Below are 16,639 nucleotides of genomic sequence, written 5' to 3' on the forward strand. Positions count from 1 at the left end.
TCTGTGCTTCTGTCCTCACCTCTCTGAGTGCTCTGACGTTCGAGAGATTCGACACGAGCACTAAGATGATCTATACGCTTATCACACTGGTCCATTCTAGATGTAAGTTTATTAAGAGAATCATTAAGAATGCTCATTTGAGATCGCGTGGCTGCCATCTCCTCTCTGAACAAGCGAATTTCATGCAATAATGACAGTTCGCCTGAAATTCTGACGGCCCATTATCCACCACACTATTCTGACCAACCGATGGTAAGCTCTCCGGCGAGTCATGAGGCGCTTTGCCCGGACTAATAACAGCAGCTCCACGTCGCCGAGTGACGTTATCTAGAGCTTCTCGCACGGGCGTGTTTGTGTTATCAGTTCTGCGTAGCTTGCTCATACACAGAACGCACCGCCATGCTGCCTTGTGCTCCGCTGACATGGTGTTGTAGAAGCGCTGCTCCGAAACGTTTGCACAAACAAGGTCGTACTTTTGATGGCATTTGCTGCAGCACAACGAGCGCTTATCGTCGATTTTCTTCAAACAACCCGCACATTTGGCATTTACGGAAGACATATTGTAGGTACTTTAGAGTGGTCACTAAGATATATGAATATTCCAGCAAGAAAAACACCAACACAGCTGAACTACACTTCCCTACGCACCTTTAATATTGGTAGAATTAAAATATATAGTATTACTAGTCAATTACACGATATTAATAATTATAAATATTAAATAACATAGACAACGGTTGGATCCGTGCACTAGTGGTTCTACCCTCTGCGCTACCCTCTAAAGCTTGTGTTATGGGTACTAGACAATGATAAATGTATATATGTGATGACAAAATTATATATATATATATATATATACAGAAAACCGATACAAACAATCATACTCATGAATGTACAAATGTTTGTGCCGTGCGAGGAATCGAACCCGCGACCATCGGTCGTAAAGCGGTGTGCTAGACCGCTAGACCACCGAGGTCGTCAAACCTACATGTGTGTACTATGATACAGATAAAAAATCTTATCTATCTATGTATCTATCTATCGTGGGTACAAATTATACTTTACGTTCGGAAGTGAGCTTACGCTTGAATACTATTTGCTTATAATTATTGGTAATAATTACGTAGTCACTAACGAGCGTTGTCCACCTTATAGCCCAGACTACGCTCGTCATAACCCAACGTACACTGGTTCTCAAACTGTGTGTACCAGATCATTGCAAAGGAGGGAGATCAAAGACGAAAATAATGAGAGGAAATAAGTACCTAATGTTATAGGTAAAACAATTTAATTATTATAATAAAACACAGATAAAAAAAATTGCATAATTGTTATTAGTAATTACGTAGTCACTAACGAGCGTTGTCCACCTTATAGCCCAGACTACGCTCGTCATATTACAATATACACTGGTTCTCAAACTGTGCATACCATTGTAAAGGAGGGAGATCAAAGACGAAAGTAATGAGAGCAAATGTTATATATAAAACAATTTAATTATTATAAAAAAACACAGATAAAAAAATTGTTATTAATAATTAACACAGATAAAAAAATTGCATAATTGTTATTAGTAATTACGTAGTCACTAACGAGCGTTGTCCACCTTATAGCCCAGACTATGCTCGTCATATTACATATATACACTGGTTCTCAAACTGTGCGTATCAGATCATTGCAAAGGAGGGAGATCAAAGACGAAAATAATAGGAGCAAATAAGTACCTAATGTTATATATAAAACAATTTAATTATTATAAAAAAAATTGCATAACTGTTATTATTAATTACGTAGTCATAACGAACGTTTTCCAATCGTCCACCTTATAGGCGGGACTATGCTCGTCATATTACAGTACACTGGTTCTCAAACTGTGCGTACCAATTGTATAGGAGGGAAATCAAAGACGAATATAATAGATCAAAAACAGTACTAGTATGATAGCAAATGTTTTTCTGACTAATGCCATGTATAAAATTATATTATTACTATAAAAAACATCTATACATATAAATAAAATTGGAGTGTCTGTTTGTTATATTGAAATAACTGTTTTTTACTATATGCATGTGAATACAAATGCCATACATACACCAAATAACATTTTTTACAATTTTCGTCTGTATGTCTGTCGGTCAGTTTGCTAATCTCTGAAATGGCTGGACCGATTTTGACGAGACTTTCTTTACAGGTAGCTGATGTAATAAGGAGTAACTTTAGCAATTTTATTTTTTAAAAATCTTTTATTTTAGAAAAATAAATTTAAATCCACGCGGACGAAGTCGGAGGAACAGCTAGTATACAATAAAATATATACCAATAGCTTGCATCAGTAAGAACTATCCGGGACGGTATGTTACTGGTTTCGTAGAATACCTACAACCTGCTACTCGATACTCGCTAATCAAATTCAAAATATCTTTATTCATGTAGGTCTATTACAGACTCTTATGATATGTCAAATCTACCGTCAGTTCGGAATGATTTCGAGATGAGATCTAACAAGAAACTCAGCTCGTATTCTTTTCAAATAAATGTTGTACATGTTTACAATAATACAGGTTCATTTTTAAATAATATTTTGAAATGAAAATGTAGATTTGCACCTCAAAATAAAATCATCTAAGAACTCAACGATCTTTTTTTAAATAAAACTTCCGGATTTCATTTTCAATATTCAAAAAATTCTGAATTTTGAATTTAGAATTTGTTGAATTTTGAATTCTAAATTTTGAATTTAGAATATCTTTATTCATGTAGGTCTATTACAGACTCATATGATATGTCAAATCTACCGCCAGTTCGGAATGATTTCGAGATGAGAACTGACAAGAAACTCAGCTCGTATTATTTTCAAATATTGTTTACAGTAATATAAATTTATTTTTAAATTCAAATTCGTGGGACTAGAGTGACCACCAATCTCACTATAAGTGGTTAGTCTGGTTTTTTTTCTCAGGTCAATTCATACAGCGCCATCTAGTCCCAAGCTAAGCAGAGTTTATGTTATGGATACTAGACAACTGATATAAATTTGCAGTCACATTTTTTTGTAAATACATACATATCATAGAAAATACCCAGACCATCGTCATGAATACAGCCTCGATGGTCTAGCAGTTGCACACCGCCTTACTTCTGATGGTCGCGGGTTCAATTCCTCTAATAATATATGTATATATTTATTTTGATTGAATTTGCGTGCTATATTTACGGAATTTCTATAAGACGTCAGTGACACGGTCGTGTTCAAGCAGCGTTCACACTAGATACTACATCATAACTAGGGTTGTCAACTTTGCAAATTTTTAATCAGTACAAAATAAAATAAATGATGTCTCTCGACTTCATTTATTTTATTTTGTACTGATTAAAAATTACTGATTAAACATTATCACTCAATTTCGTATAACTCAAAATCAGTACAAAATAACTCAAAAGTCTCGAGCTTACTCGAATTATCACTCAATTTCGTACATTAAACTTTTCTTAGGACTACTCTAATGTTGTTGGCCGCAGCTGGCCTTTACAGCTTCACCGGACGATAGGGGGCGAGTGTAGATGGCACTACAAACCAAAGGTAGGACATATGGAGCGGCTGAAAGGTAACTCCTGCCTGATGGATACGACTTTAGTGTGTGGGCATCGCTAGAGGTTGTTACGTTGTATGTTATTGTATCCACACTAAGAAACGTTTTTTCAACATGTTTTTATGTCTTTTTTTACGATTGTTTACATTTGCAAACATTATATAAACGAAATATTAACTATAATTATATAATTAAAGACCTCCCAACGGGTCGACTCAAAGCCCATGACGAAGAGTTTGTTATTGAGAAACTCTTTTGATATTACTATATTTAAAGTTTATTTTTGTATTCTTTAATCAAAACAAAATTATACAATATGTCACATCCCTGTCTACCATCTTACCATTAAAACATTCTTCAGTTACAAATAATTAAATTACATATTTCCACAACATTTGTACCAGCATCGAAATCGGGACCAGTTAAAATAGAAATATAAATAATTAAGTTGACAACCCTGATCATAACACGAATGCAGACAAGCGTCGACACAATGTGACAGGTACGTCACATTGTTTTATGTGTCCACACTAAAATATGGGAATCTGTACTAAAACAACACCGTGCTAATATCTTATAGTTGTGACTAGGTTTGAATTATTTATTCATATTACTATCAGATTCCTGTTTTGTACTGTTTATGTAGCACCTCTTTTAGATTGCCTGCACTGCTAAACAAGCTGCTTGATGGTAAGCGTAAAGCCTAATCACGAATAACATCCTCCATATCAACGCTTATATGAATTAAGGTTTGAAAAGAAGGAGAATGGATCTTCTTAGATCACTTAATTCCTACGCTAAATGTAATAACACCCTGTTCAACAAAGCTGTGATACTTTACAATAAGGTTCCGAAAGAACTTAGATTTAAAAGAAGAATTAGTACTAGTTAGTAGAACCAAGTTGTGATACTTTACAAGTTACCGGAAGAACTTAGAATTAAAAGAAGAATTAGTGCCAGTTGGTACTATGCATTCACACATTCCAATTTAAAAATGTAAAGTTACAATTAAATTATTTAAAAGAGCAACACACTAGTTTCTTTCTCATTCTTCTTCTGATGAGGCAGTTTCCGAATTAGTGGGTAGATTCATAACTAACTAAAGACACTAACTTTCAACAGTGCTTTAATGTAAGTTTATTTGAATAAAGAACTAATATAATTAATAGATATGCTATATATAATAAACGAAGAAGCAAATACATACTTATATAATCATCAATTGCAATTCCCCTGGAGTTGCGTGTGCACATGGGCGGCGGTAATCACTTACCATCAGGTGAGCCGCATGCTCCTATGTCTCCTGCGTTATAAAAAAAAACATCTGCTTCTTCCTTATCCCAATTATTTGAGGTTGTCGTAATAAGTTTGTCTCTTCCATTCATATCTGTTCGCAGTCATCTCGTTATTTACTCCCTTTCTTACCATATCATCTTTCACACAGTCCATCCATCTCTTTTTCGGCCTTCCTCTACCCTTATAACCATCCACATTTATATGTAACAACTTTCTATTTGTATATATATTTATTTAGTCAGCAAGAACCCCAAATTGGGTAAAGGTCTTCTCCAAAGATGCCCATTTCTCTCTGTTTTGTGCTACTTTATCCAGTTTGAGCCGACTACTCGTTTGGTGAACTGGTTTGATCTTTCCTTTCTCTGCCCTTGTAAATTGGACTCCATTTTCCGCATTCAGTCTCTCATTTGAGCTTTTATGCATAGAGCCGAGATTACTAAAGTAGCCAACCAAATTTCTCTGCCCTTATAATCGTCCACATCCTACATATGAGTGTTACAAGGACAGAGAAAGGGAAGGGATTCCTTAATGAACTAAAGATAAAATTTAAGTGCATCGTACAAACTTTGAGAGCCACGTAACTAAACAGTCAATTAAGTGGTGGTGGTATGAGTGCGTGCGAAGACCGTATTTATTATCTGTGCAACGGAGGGTACAGTAAGCATGGCAATTAAACGAGGTTGCATGCAACTTTGCCCTTCCGATGCTGTTTCCGTTTCGAGGAGTTTCCGACGTGTTGTGCCGTGTTGGTATTATCGACATGTCCTACCACTATGAGGAATTGTATAGTAAACGGTCGCTGTTACCAGTTACAGAGTTGGAAAGTGCAACATTTATATATAATAATAGCTATTCCCGCGAGTTCGTCCGCGTGGAATTTAACTTCATTTTTCTAAAATAAAAGTAGCCTAAGTTAGCCCTATTACATTAGATACCTGCCAATAAATTCTTGTACATTCGGTCCAGCTATTTCAGAGATAAGCCGGAACAAACAGACAGACAAAAATTGTAAAAGATGTTATTTTGTTGTATGTACCGTGTTTATATTCATATGCATGTAATAAAAAACGGTTATTTCAATATTACAAACAGACACTCCAATTTTATTTATATGTATAGATGTATAGATAGATAACTGACCCACACAACTTCGTCTGCATCATACTTACTTGACATTTATCATTATATTTACATAATATCTTTTTAAATGTATTATTCTAATGTATAAGCTATATTACGGTAAAGTTTCTTCAAAATTAGAAAAGAGTAACAAACATTTATCCATCCATACTCACAAATTTTTAGCGTATATTATTATATATTAGTAAGATGTGATAAAAATGGTTAAATATAAAACCGCTGGTCTATCGGTTTAGCAAGCATACCTACGGTAACAACAAGTACTTAGACTGACGACCCACTTGATGGTGAGTGGTAACCATTTGGGAAATTTTACCTATTTTCTCTCACTCACCAAAAACATATGTCGTTTATGGCAAAATAAATATTTCACCAATCCTTTACTATAGTCAAAATTTGTATATAAAAGAATATGGTTCAAAATTAGAAAACATTGTACAATGGTCTGTCACAAAACACTCTTTACCCACAGACCATGCACTATCCAGATTTAAGAAATACCATAAAATTAAAATTGTATTAAAACCAGTTGTAAAAAACCCGGAAATTAATACCCGTGAAAGTGTATAATGAAATAAAAAAAAACACCCTGTACCCGAATTAGAGAGGTCTGTCCCCAAAACGCACCCTTTAACATCAATAGTGACTACGAAATAAGATACAGTTTTAATTTTAAATTCCAGAATTTCCTGTCTGTCTGTTTAATTTAATTTTCCAGAACTTTCTGTCTGTCTGTTTAATTTCCAGAACTTTCTGTTTATCTGTTTAATTTAATTTGCAGAACTTTATGTCTGTCTGATTAATTTCAATTTCCAGAGCTTTCTGTCTGTCCGTCTACAATTATTTTAACATCAATAGTGACTACGAAACAACATACAGTTTTAATTTCAATTTCCAGAATTTTGTCTGTCTGTCCGTGTACAATTATTGGATGCATGGATCGCCTTGTGATTGACTTTTGATTGACACCCGAGCTGATCATTGCTAGGAACTGCGCGTACGCAGCGCCCGCTATATAATTTGTAGCCATAAAACGCTGCATAAAGCGTACATCCTGATGACAGATCCATCATGGAAATTGGCAATTTTATGAGCCGAAATTACACGCCAACTGTAATACTATTACACAAATAAACCACTCAATTTTGAACCTTATCTCGTGTAGCACAAAGCATATTAAGGTTTGAACCTATATATATGCGTATAGCACTGATCCACGAGTGTTTGTTACACGATTTTTAATCTTATGTCGTAAGGGAATAGAATGCTTTTTAGAATGAAGACATTTGTGTTGATTTGATGGACAGGTGAATGCTTGCTGACGTATGGTTTTGTTTGTTTGTTTGTAACTTTGTATCGTGGGATGATGTCTGTAGGTGACCTGTTATTTGATATTTTTATTGAGTTTTAGGAAGTTAACAGATTATGTTTACATCTTCCATTTTACTATTGGGGAAACTTTTGGTGTAGCGGTATAGCATATCCGCTTAATTCCGATGGTCGCAGGTTCGATTCCTCGCAACAATACAAACGTACTAATGAGTATGATTGTTAATATTGTTCAGGATGTTTTTATATGTCTATTATTTATTTTATTATTTAAAATATATGTATAATTGTGGAGCCACACATGGCATTCTCTGCCAGCTAAATCGTTAGATAAAAACAGAAAATGATTGAAGAGCAAAGATGGGAAAAGATCACTTTTGGTTGGTGGTGGTTTAGGTAATTTTAGTTGCGGCTCTCCTGATGGTATGTGATTACCGCCACCATCCACCCCCAACACCAAGAGAATTGCAAGTGCATTGCTTGTAAGAAGGAATAAGCTCTTTTCTTAAAGGTTTCAATATCGTATCGGTTCGGAAATACCATTGCTGGAAGGTGATTCCACAATGTGGTTGTGCGTGGCAAAAAGTTTCTGGTAAAACGCACTGTGGAGGACCGCCATTGATCCAAAGATGGGGTTTTAGCTCTGGTAGTGAGATGTTGAAATTTAGCAGCTTGTGTTAAACCGAATAATTCCTTAGAATTTATATCAACAATAGTAGGTATGCTTGTATCACAATAATATATACGTATTTATCCGTTAGTTTTTTATTAAGGCAACAAATATATAGACATTGACATCCATAATCATATAACTCAAAGGTGTCTGACTGACATAGTGATCTATCAACGCACAGCCCAAACCACTGGACAGATCGGGCTGAAATTTGGCATGCAGGTAGATGTTATGACGTAGGCATCCGCTAAGAAAGGATTTTGATTAATTCTACCCCAAAGGGGATAAAATAGGGGGTGAAAGTTTATAAGAAACTTTGTCAATTTTAAACCGATCGAGCTGAGACTTTTTGCATGCATAAAGCTACTATGGCGTAGGCATCCCCTAAGAAAGGGTTTTGATAAATTTCACCCCTAAGGGGATTAAACTTATATAGGGGGAATTTAAACTTGCACACGTTACATGAATATATAATCTTTATTCAAATAAACTTAATACAAGCACTTTTGAATAGTCACATTTTTTTGATTCTACCGCTCATTCGGAATGCTGATTCAACAAAAGAGGAATGAGTAAGAAACTTGTATGTTGTTCTTTTAAATAAATGTTGTTTTAAATAGATTTACATTAACAAGGATTAGGCATACGACACTGTTGAGTGTCGTATGCCTAATCCTTGTTAATAATAATACTGTATCTAGAAGCTGCTAAAAGATACAGAGATGCGACACCACAAAAGAATATATATAAATATTTAAAATTTGCTAGTACCGACATATAGACAATCATCCCTAATGTAGGTATGTGTGTATTTAAAATTACACACGTGTAGGTATAGTTACGGAGATGCGAGCACGAGACAGCTGCAATAAGTTCCAAACGAGAGTCATCAGCGGCGGGTCGCGGACCTTGTTATTGCAGTGTTCTCCTTGACTCCAGTTGCCACTAATCTTGACTCGTATTAATTGTTGCAATGACCGCATCCATTTATTAACTTTTAAGATATGTATTAATAAAGAAAATAAACATAAAAAAGGCTTTTTACCTTGCCTTTTGTATACTAGCTGTTGCCGATGGCAACCTTTTTGATAGTTTTTATGTTTTTTATATATATTTAAATTTTATATTTTGACGTTCTGTTTTTATATACTATTTGTTTTCTTATGCCATATTGTCTTTATATTTTTGCTAGCGAGCTGATTACAGCTATTTTACCTCACCTAGGAACGTGTCTCATTTTTAACCAGCCTTAATACAGTCCATCCTTCCGTAACACTAGCTGTGCCCGCGGTTTCACTCGCGATAAATTTATATGTTAATATGATGTGTAAGCTATATCATTGTAAAGTTTCAACAAAATCCTTTTAGTAGTTTCTGCGTGAAAGAGTAACAAACATCCATACTCACAAACTATCGCGTTTATAATAGTAATAAGATTACAAAGATTGCGTTAGTACAAATATATTTTTTTGTATCTATTTGTTAGTTTATAACTATTAAAGTTTTTTACTAAGTATATGTAGGTACTTATTCATTATTACTAAACAATTTATTTGTTATTAATATGTATTTTTACATACCTATATGATCATCTGCTTCTTCCTTATCCCATTTATTTGTGGTCGTCGTAATATGTTTTTCTCTTCCATTCATCTCTATTTGCAGCCATCTCGGTATTTACTTTCTTTCTTACCATATCATCTTTCACACAGTCCATCCATCCTATTTGAATATTTATTTATTTATCTCTTTTCCAAAGATGCCCATTTCTCTCTGTTTTGTGCTACTTTGTCCAGCTCGTTTGATATTTCCTTTCTCTGCCCTTGTAAAACCATCCATCATTTGAATATTTAATTCATATTTAACACCTTCATTATTTATCCTTACTTATATTTAAAAATACGAAAGTCACTGTGTCTGTCTGTCTCGTTTTCACGGCAAAACTACTTAACCGATTTGATTGGAATTTGTTACACAGATAGCCTAGACCTAGAATCTGCAGATTTTGCCAAACTGAAGAGGAAACGCCCCTTCACATCGTATGTGGTTGAAGCCCACTCATGCATAAACGAAATATCTCCTTTGGAAAGTTTACACTCTTTCCCGAGGAGATAAAAACCATCGCTCCTAAGAATATCCTTCGATTCTTGTCCCTGACGGGTCTAGGTAGTGAACTCTGAAAAAGGGCGAGCACAATAGATCTGTACAGGTCGCAGTGCTACATCTGACGATAACCCAAATAACCCAACAAAAAAAATTGCTTAGACCTTGAAAAGGAACATAGGCTACTTTTTAAAGGGTTGTAAGGGGTTGAAAAGGGAGATGAAAGGGTTGTATGGAAATTCGTTATTTTTTAAGCTAAAACGATGAAACTTTTTTTATTGATGATTTTATTGGGTTAGATTATTAAATATTATTTTATTATTTGTTCAAGGTCACTATTTCGCGCGGACGAAGTCGCGGGTCTAGCTAGTAGCTAGTATAGTAGCTGACCAAGTATATATAATATATATATATATATATTTGGTCAGCAAGAACCCCATCGGGTAAAGGTCTCCTGCAATGATGCCCATGTGTCTCTGTTTTGAAGTAGTAGGTACTATCCAGTTTGAGCCAGCTACTCCATTGTTATCATAGTCCAATAAGACAAAGATCTTCCCTTAGGTACTTCTTTTGTATATATTAATACGTGAAACAAACACTTTGTTAATTTTAACTTAAGGTATACATTTTATTTTAGATGGTCTCGGTGGTCTAGCGGTTCAACACACCGCTTTACTGGATGGTCGCAGGTTCGATTCCTCGCACGGTGCAAACTCGGACGGTGCAAAATTTGTATTTATAAGTATGATTGTTTGGGTGTTTTCTATGTAGGTATATTATGTATTTACAAAAAAATATCTAAGTATTTATATCAGTTGTTTAGTATCCATAACACAAGCTCTGTGTTAATTGTACAGGGTTATTTATTTATTATTTAATTTTGTATAAAAATTAAGCTTTAAAAAATGTTAAAAAAAAAGTATAAATTTATAAAATAAAAAATATATAAAAAATACATTTCAATCAACATTTTTTACGTATTAATTATTAAAATAATAAGTATCTACTAAAATTAAAAAAAAAACACAACTGCATTGATAAAACTAACAGAAATTAACAAATTAACTATCAACTTCGAACCTACAACATAAAGTTGCAAAACAAAACGTAAATACAGCAATAGACGGGGCGAAAGTGAGTCGCGCGGGGAAAAGGTAAAAAGCGGGTGTTGAGGTGGGCGGGGCGCGGGGGGCGGGGCCTGCGACCCCGCCCCGCGAGCGAGACGGCGGCCCCCGCGCCCCGCGCCGCCCGCCCCGCGCCGTGACGCCGCACGCTGCACGCTGCACGCTGCAAGGTCACCAGCCTGCCGGTGCACTGCACGATACACCACGCTGCAGCCGCAACTCGAGACGCTGTCCTTGTGACGTCATGCGTATATGTATATATATATATAATATTTTTATTTTATATATAGAATATGATTTATTATTATGATACAATGATAGATAATAGGTTAATTAGTAAAATAAAGATATGTTTATAAATATAACGAAATATCTAGTAAACTAATATTTATAATGAATAATTATTTTTAATTCTAACTGTATATGTATAATTGATATATATAAATTTGTATACTGTTCAAAATAATTAAAATTTCCTATTTAATGGATATTTAAATATATTTTCACTGATTCTTCTGATTGTACGCTTCTAAAGGTTGTATATTGACGTATAAATAAAAAAAAAGATTAAAATATTCCAATAATGCAGTATTATTATGATTAGCAGCAATATTGTATTATAGTTTAATTTGTATATAATCCATAAGCTCATTTTTGTAATTATTGCATATACATTATTTTCCTTATTTAACTGTATTAATATATCTTAATAACAATTATTAAATTGCATCGTCTTATTATCTCTGATCAACGCAATAGTAGAATAAGAAAATGTCATCAGACATTAAGTCGTGTATACAATATTGCAAAATAATAAATAGATATAGTGATGTCGGTCGGCGGTTGCACGGCGCGTTGCACCGTAGAATGCACCTTATCACGTCGGCGTGCGGCCGAGTGCGGCTAGTACCGCGGGGCGCCGCACGGCGCTAGCGTCGTCCTCCGCGCCGCGCTCCCGACCATTCCGGCCGCGACGCGCGACCTGACCGCATTGCGTCGCTCGGGGCCGCTCCCTCGCGCTACGCGACGTGTTTACGTGCACGCTCCGCGACGTGATACCCCCGTGTCCCGAGTGCCAAAAGTTCTAGTGTCCCGTTAAACTACAGTGCAGTGACACGGCACGTACTCCCGAAGTGATCGTGTTTGCGTCGCCATCTGTACAAATACAGTTGATCTGTTTAATTTACCTATTGATGGATTGGACGGTTCGACGACATCGAACAGTGTTTGACGTGCTGAGGAATTCGTTTCACGTATGTCGAAAACAAATAAAGTTGGGAAAACAAAGGATAGTTGAGAAGCTGTAGTGGCATTGCTTGTTTAGGTGCCCATGGTGACAGGTGGATCGTGTCCGAAGTCTGTCCGTGTCCCGTGTCCAGTCATAGAATATTCATAGCGACAGGAGGTGAGAATTATTTTATAGTTTCACGGCTGTGGTTGCTCAAGATTTTTGAACGGCTGTCACTACATCAGTGTTTGTTTTTAAGTGTCACGCTCGTGTTTTGTTTTGTTGTGTGTATTTAAACTGTTGACATGACCGCGTGTCAGTCCCAAGTTTTGAATTTCGAATTCGGTAATGTTCCCGCGATGGAATGCGTCGGCAGTATATAATCAACTTATTGAATCCGATACGCAATGAAAAATAATTTCCTTAATTCAATATAGTATTAATTATACAATTTACTTACATTCTAATGACAGTTTATCATCATGCCGTATATTTATTCACTACTATGTAATTGGTTATAAAAAAAAAGTTGTAAAAAGTAACTTAGTTATTTTTTTTATTATGAGGTCATTATTTCATGCAGAAATCGAAGGGTTAAGTTGTCCAAAAACACACGAAAACATCTGCTTTTATATACTTTAATTGCTTTTACAATGATCGATTGATAATGAACTTTAAAAACAGTATGTTTAAATAACATAATAGAATAATATATGTGTTAATGATTATTATTATTATTATTAATTTTATAATAATTTGTAAGAAACTTGCGAGTTGAACAAAGTTTCGTTAGCCGCCATTTTTAGTTGTATTAGGCCGCGTGCACACCGCACGCTCGCGCTATGTGCGGCGCGGCGAGAGGGGGGGCCGGCGGGGAGGACGGGGGCGGGGCGACAGACAGGGACGGGACATAAACATTGCACCATGCATTTTGAAAATAGAACAGATTTATTCTTAAATGTTTTTAATTAGTTTAAAACATTGCACCATTCATTTTGAAAATGGAACAGAATCATTCGTTAAATTTTTTAATTATTTGAAAAGTCCACCTTTGCTCACAGTATCTCTAAATTATAATATCTTTGTATTATTTGTGAAATAAAGAATATAATAAAACATTGCACCGTGTATTTTAAAAATAGAACAGTTTTTTTCTTCGATTTTATTGATTATTTTAAAACATTGCACCATTCATTTTGAAATTAGAACAGAACCCTTCTTAAATGTTTATAATTATTTTAAAACATTGCACCGTTTATTTTGAAAATAGAACTTAATTATTCTTCATTTTTATTAATTCTTTTATTATGAATTATTCAAATGTATTTATTGTTATGAGTTATTAAGTATTGCGATGGGTTAATGATTTATTTATTTATTTATAATACAATACAATATTACTATTTATCTTTGAATTATAACATGAAATTCTGCTCCCTAAATACGAGAAAATTCTGTAGTTTAGGATAAGCAGTGCTCATTCCCTACAATATTACATTGGCAAATAATAAATATTACAGTACCTATATATTGTTATTAAATTTAAGTGTATTGGTATGAATGATTTTCTATTCTATTCTCTTTTAAACTGACGGTACAGTATTGTGTATTTTTTTTTATTTATTTTATAGCCATAATTATTGCATACTTTTTTTATGTATTGTTAATTGTTACTTTTGAATGTAACACTGTCTTTAAGTAGGTATATACTCATAATCATCTGTATCTTCTTTATCCCATTGGTTTGTGGTCGGCGTTACTTTTCTCTACCATTCATCCTTGTTGGTAGTCATCTTTATTCATACCCTTCCTCTCTATAGTATGTATATAATAGTAAAAAAACGATTATTTATTACTTATTTAATTGGAAAAATTATTAATTAAAAATAGTCGTTAGACAATAAATCAAAGTACCCAAGTTACTTTGAGTGTTTAAAGTTTAAAATAATAAAAATTCTACAGATCTAAAATTATTCCATAGAATTAACAATACCCACCAGTATCAGGAAATTAATGCATTTATATAATGGATATTATTCTGAGGAAAATCCTAACTCTTTTTAATAGTATGTACTATTATCTATAATTTTTTTAAATAGGATTTATTATGTACTTGTACTTACCTACTAATTTTTTAATAGAGTTTATTCTCAACAATGTTTCAATTTCATAATGGATTTATACTTAAATGTATTGGATCTATATACCGAACTGGATGGTGGGGAAAAAAAATTATAATGTAAAAACTTGATGTTCATAATCGGCTAAGAAATCCTAAATGAATAAATGATTTTTGAATCTATACAAATTTTTATAAACGGTAAAATTTGAAAGATCTATTGTTTACAGTTCCAGAGTAATCAAGAGAATAATCAAGAGTAATCAATAACCATTAAAAGAGATAACTAGATAAAAAGAGTAAGAACTCTCCTTAGAATATTGTCCAATACTGATCCGATTATAAAAAATCTTTTAAAGTCAAATTGTTAATTTATTAAAGAAGGATATATAACAAAATTATTTAAAAGAGCAACACGCAAGTTTCTCACTCATTTTTCCTGTAATGAGACAGATTTCCGAATGATTCCGGTAGATTAAAAAAAACGTGATGTCTATTCAAAAGTTTTTCAATGTAAGTTTATTTGTTTAAATGATTTTCTATTCTATTCTAACATAAAGATATGACGGATACGAGCGGAACTGTAAATATAGATGTTGCAAAAACAAAAACGGGTATGCAGACGAAGCTGCGTGGGTTACCTAGTTTCATAAAAACAGGTCTTTTTTCGTGGTACTAGCTACGCTCGCGGTTTCATCCGCGTGAAAATAGCCTTTGTGTTATTCTGATACGTCTCAGAAAAATCCGTTCAGTAGTTTTTGCGTGATCGAGTAACAAACATCCATTCATACTAACAAACTTACGCGTTTATAATATTACTAAGATCTTAATTGACTTGCTTTATAATATTACTAGTTACTCGCTTCGCACGGTTGTACAAGTATTATATATATATAAACCTTCTTCTAGAATCACTCTGTCTATTTTAAAAACCCGCTTCAAAATCGGTTCCGTAGTTTTAAAGATTTAAGCATACATAGGGACGGACAGACAGCGACAGCGACTATATACTGTGTAATGATTACACTATTTTAAACAAATTTATTTAGTTTAAATTTATTTTAATAGATAAAGTGATTCAAGAGGAAGGTTTATATGTATAATACATGTACACCCGTGCGAAGCTGGGGCGAGTAGCTAGTATAACATAAAGTTTCCTTTTGAATGCAACATTTTGTATATAAAGATAATAATAATAATAAACTCTTTATTGGGTACATAGACTACAATAAGAAAAACATCACTAAACATAAGCAATTTCTTACAGATAACTAGTAAGTTAGGACTAACATATATAGAAGAGGTAGATGGCACATAAGACTCTATAATTATTGAACGAATATATAAACATACATATAGATACTAGCTACCCACCCCGGATTCACACGGGTGTACATGTATTATATATATAAAACTTCCTCTTGAATCACTTATCTATCTAACGCTGGATGGATATGTTGAGATATTCACTGCTTATCAAGATCCGCTGAATATGAGCTTACAAATGGATATAGCCATCTGGATAGAACCAGTGTTTATAAGATTTTTATTAGTACTTTTTTTTATTATATATGAATAAATATTTTTTTGATGTTTTTCAAATGTTCTAATGATTTTTACAGTCTACCACGGTCGATTCTAGTGTCGAATAACACAAATTGAACATAAAACCAGTTTACGAGGCGAGCTATCAAAAACAAATTAATTGCTTTTGTCAAAATAAATATGGCGGCTGATTTATGTCACTATTGACATTGGTGTGTTGCGCGCGCGCACTTTGGCGGCCATTTTGTTATTTGTCCGTCTGTCATTAGATCAGTCACGCACGTATCAATACGAAAAGGATGGAATACAACATACAGATATATTAACAAGCTGTGCTCGCGGTTTCATACCCATGAAATTTTAGCCTGTGTTACTTTAATGTTTAAGGTTATATTGCTGTATCACGACTATCGATGGTATTGCAAATGATTTATCACTGATTGCGTTGTAAAAGCATTACAAATAACCTTCATTATATTCTAAAATGCTGTA

General features: G+C 34.1%; 1 protein-coding gene across 2 annotated transcripts in view; it reads left to right on the forward strand.

Annotated features, from left to right (window-relative positions):
- The window catches only part of LOC131841043 (protein tiptop), a 455,231-nt gene that overhangs the window by 41,616 nt on the left and 396,976 nt on the right, over positions 1-16,639 (forward strand). Inside the window, exon 1 of one of the 2 annotated variants that reach the window (XM_059189276.1) lies at positions 12,202-12,660. The exons of the other annotated variant lie outside the window; for it this stretch is intronic. The gene's annotated coding sequence lies outside the window, so the exon portion shown is untranslated. Of the gene's footprint in view, positions 1-12,201; positions 12,661-16,639 lie in introns of those variants that run through there. 2 annotated transcript variants of the gene reach the window in all.

The sequence above is a fragment of the Achroia grisella genome, unplaced genomic scaffold (genome assembly GCF_030625045.1).
Source record: "Achroia grisella isolate CSIRO2021 unplaced genomic scaffold, CSIRO_AGI_Agris_v1 utg157, whole genome shotgun sequence".
Classification (NCBI taxonomy): domain Eukaryota; kingdom Metazoa; phylum Arthropoda; class Insecta; order Lepidoptera; family Pyralidae; genus Achroia; species Achroia grisella.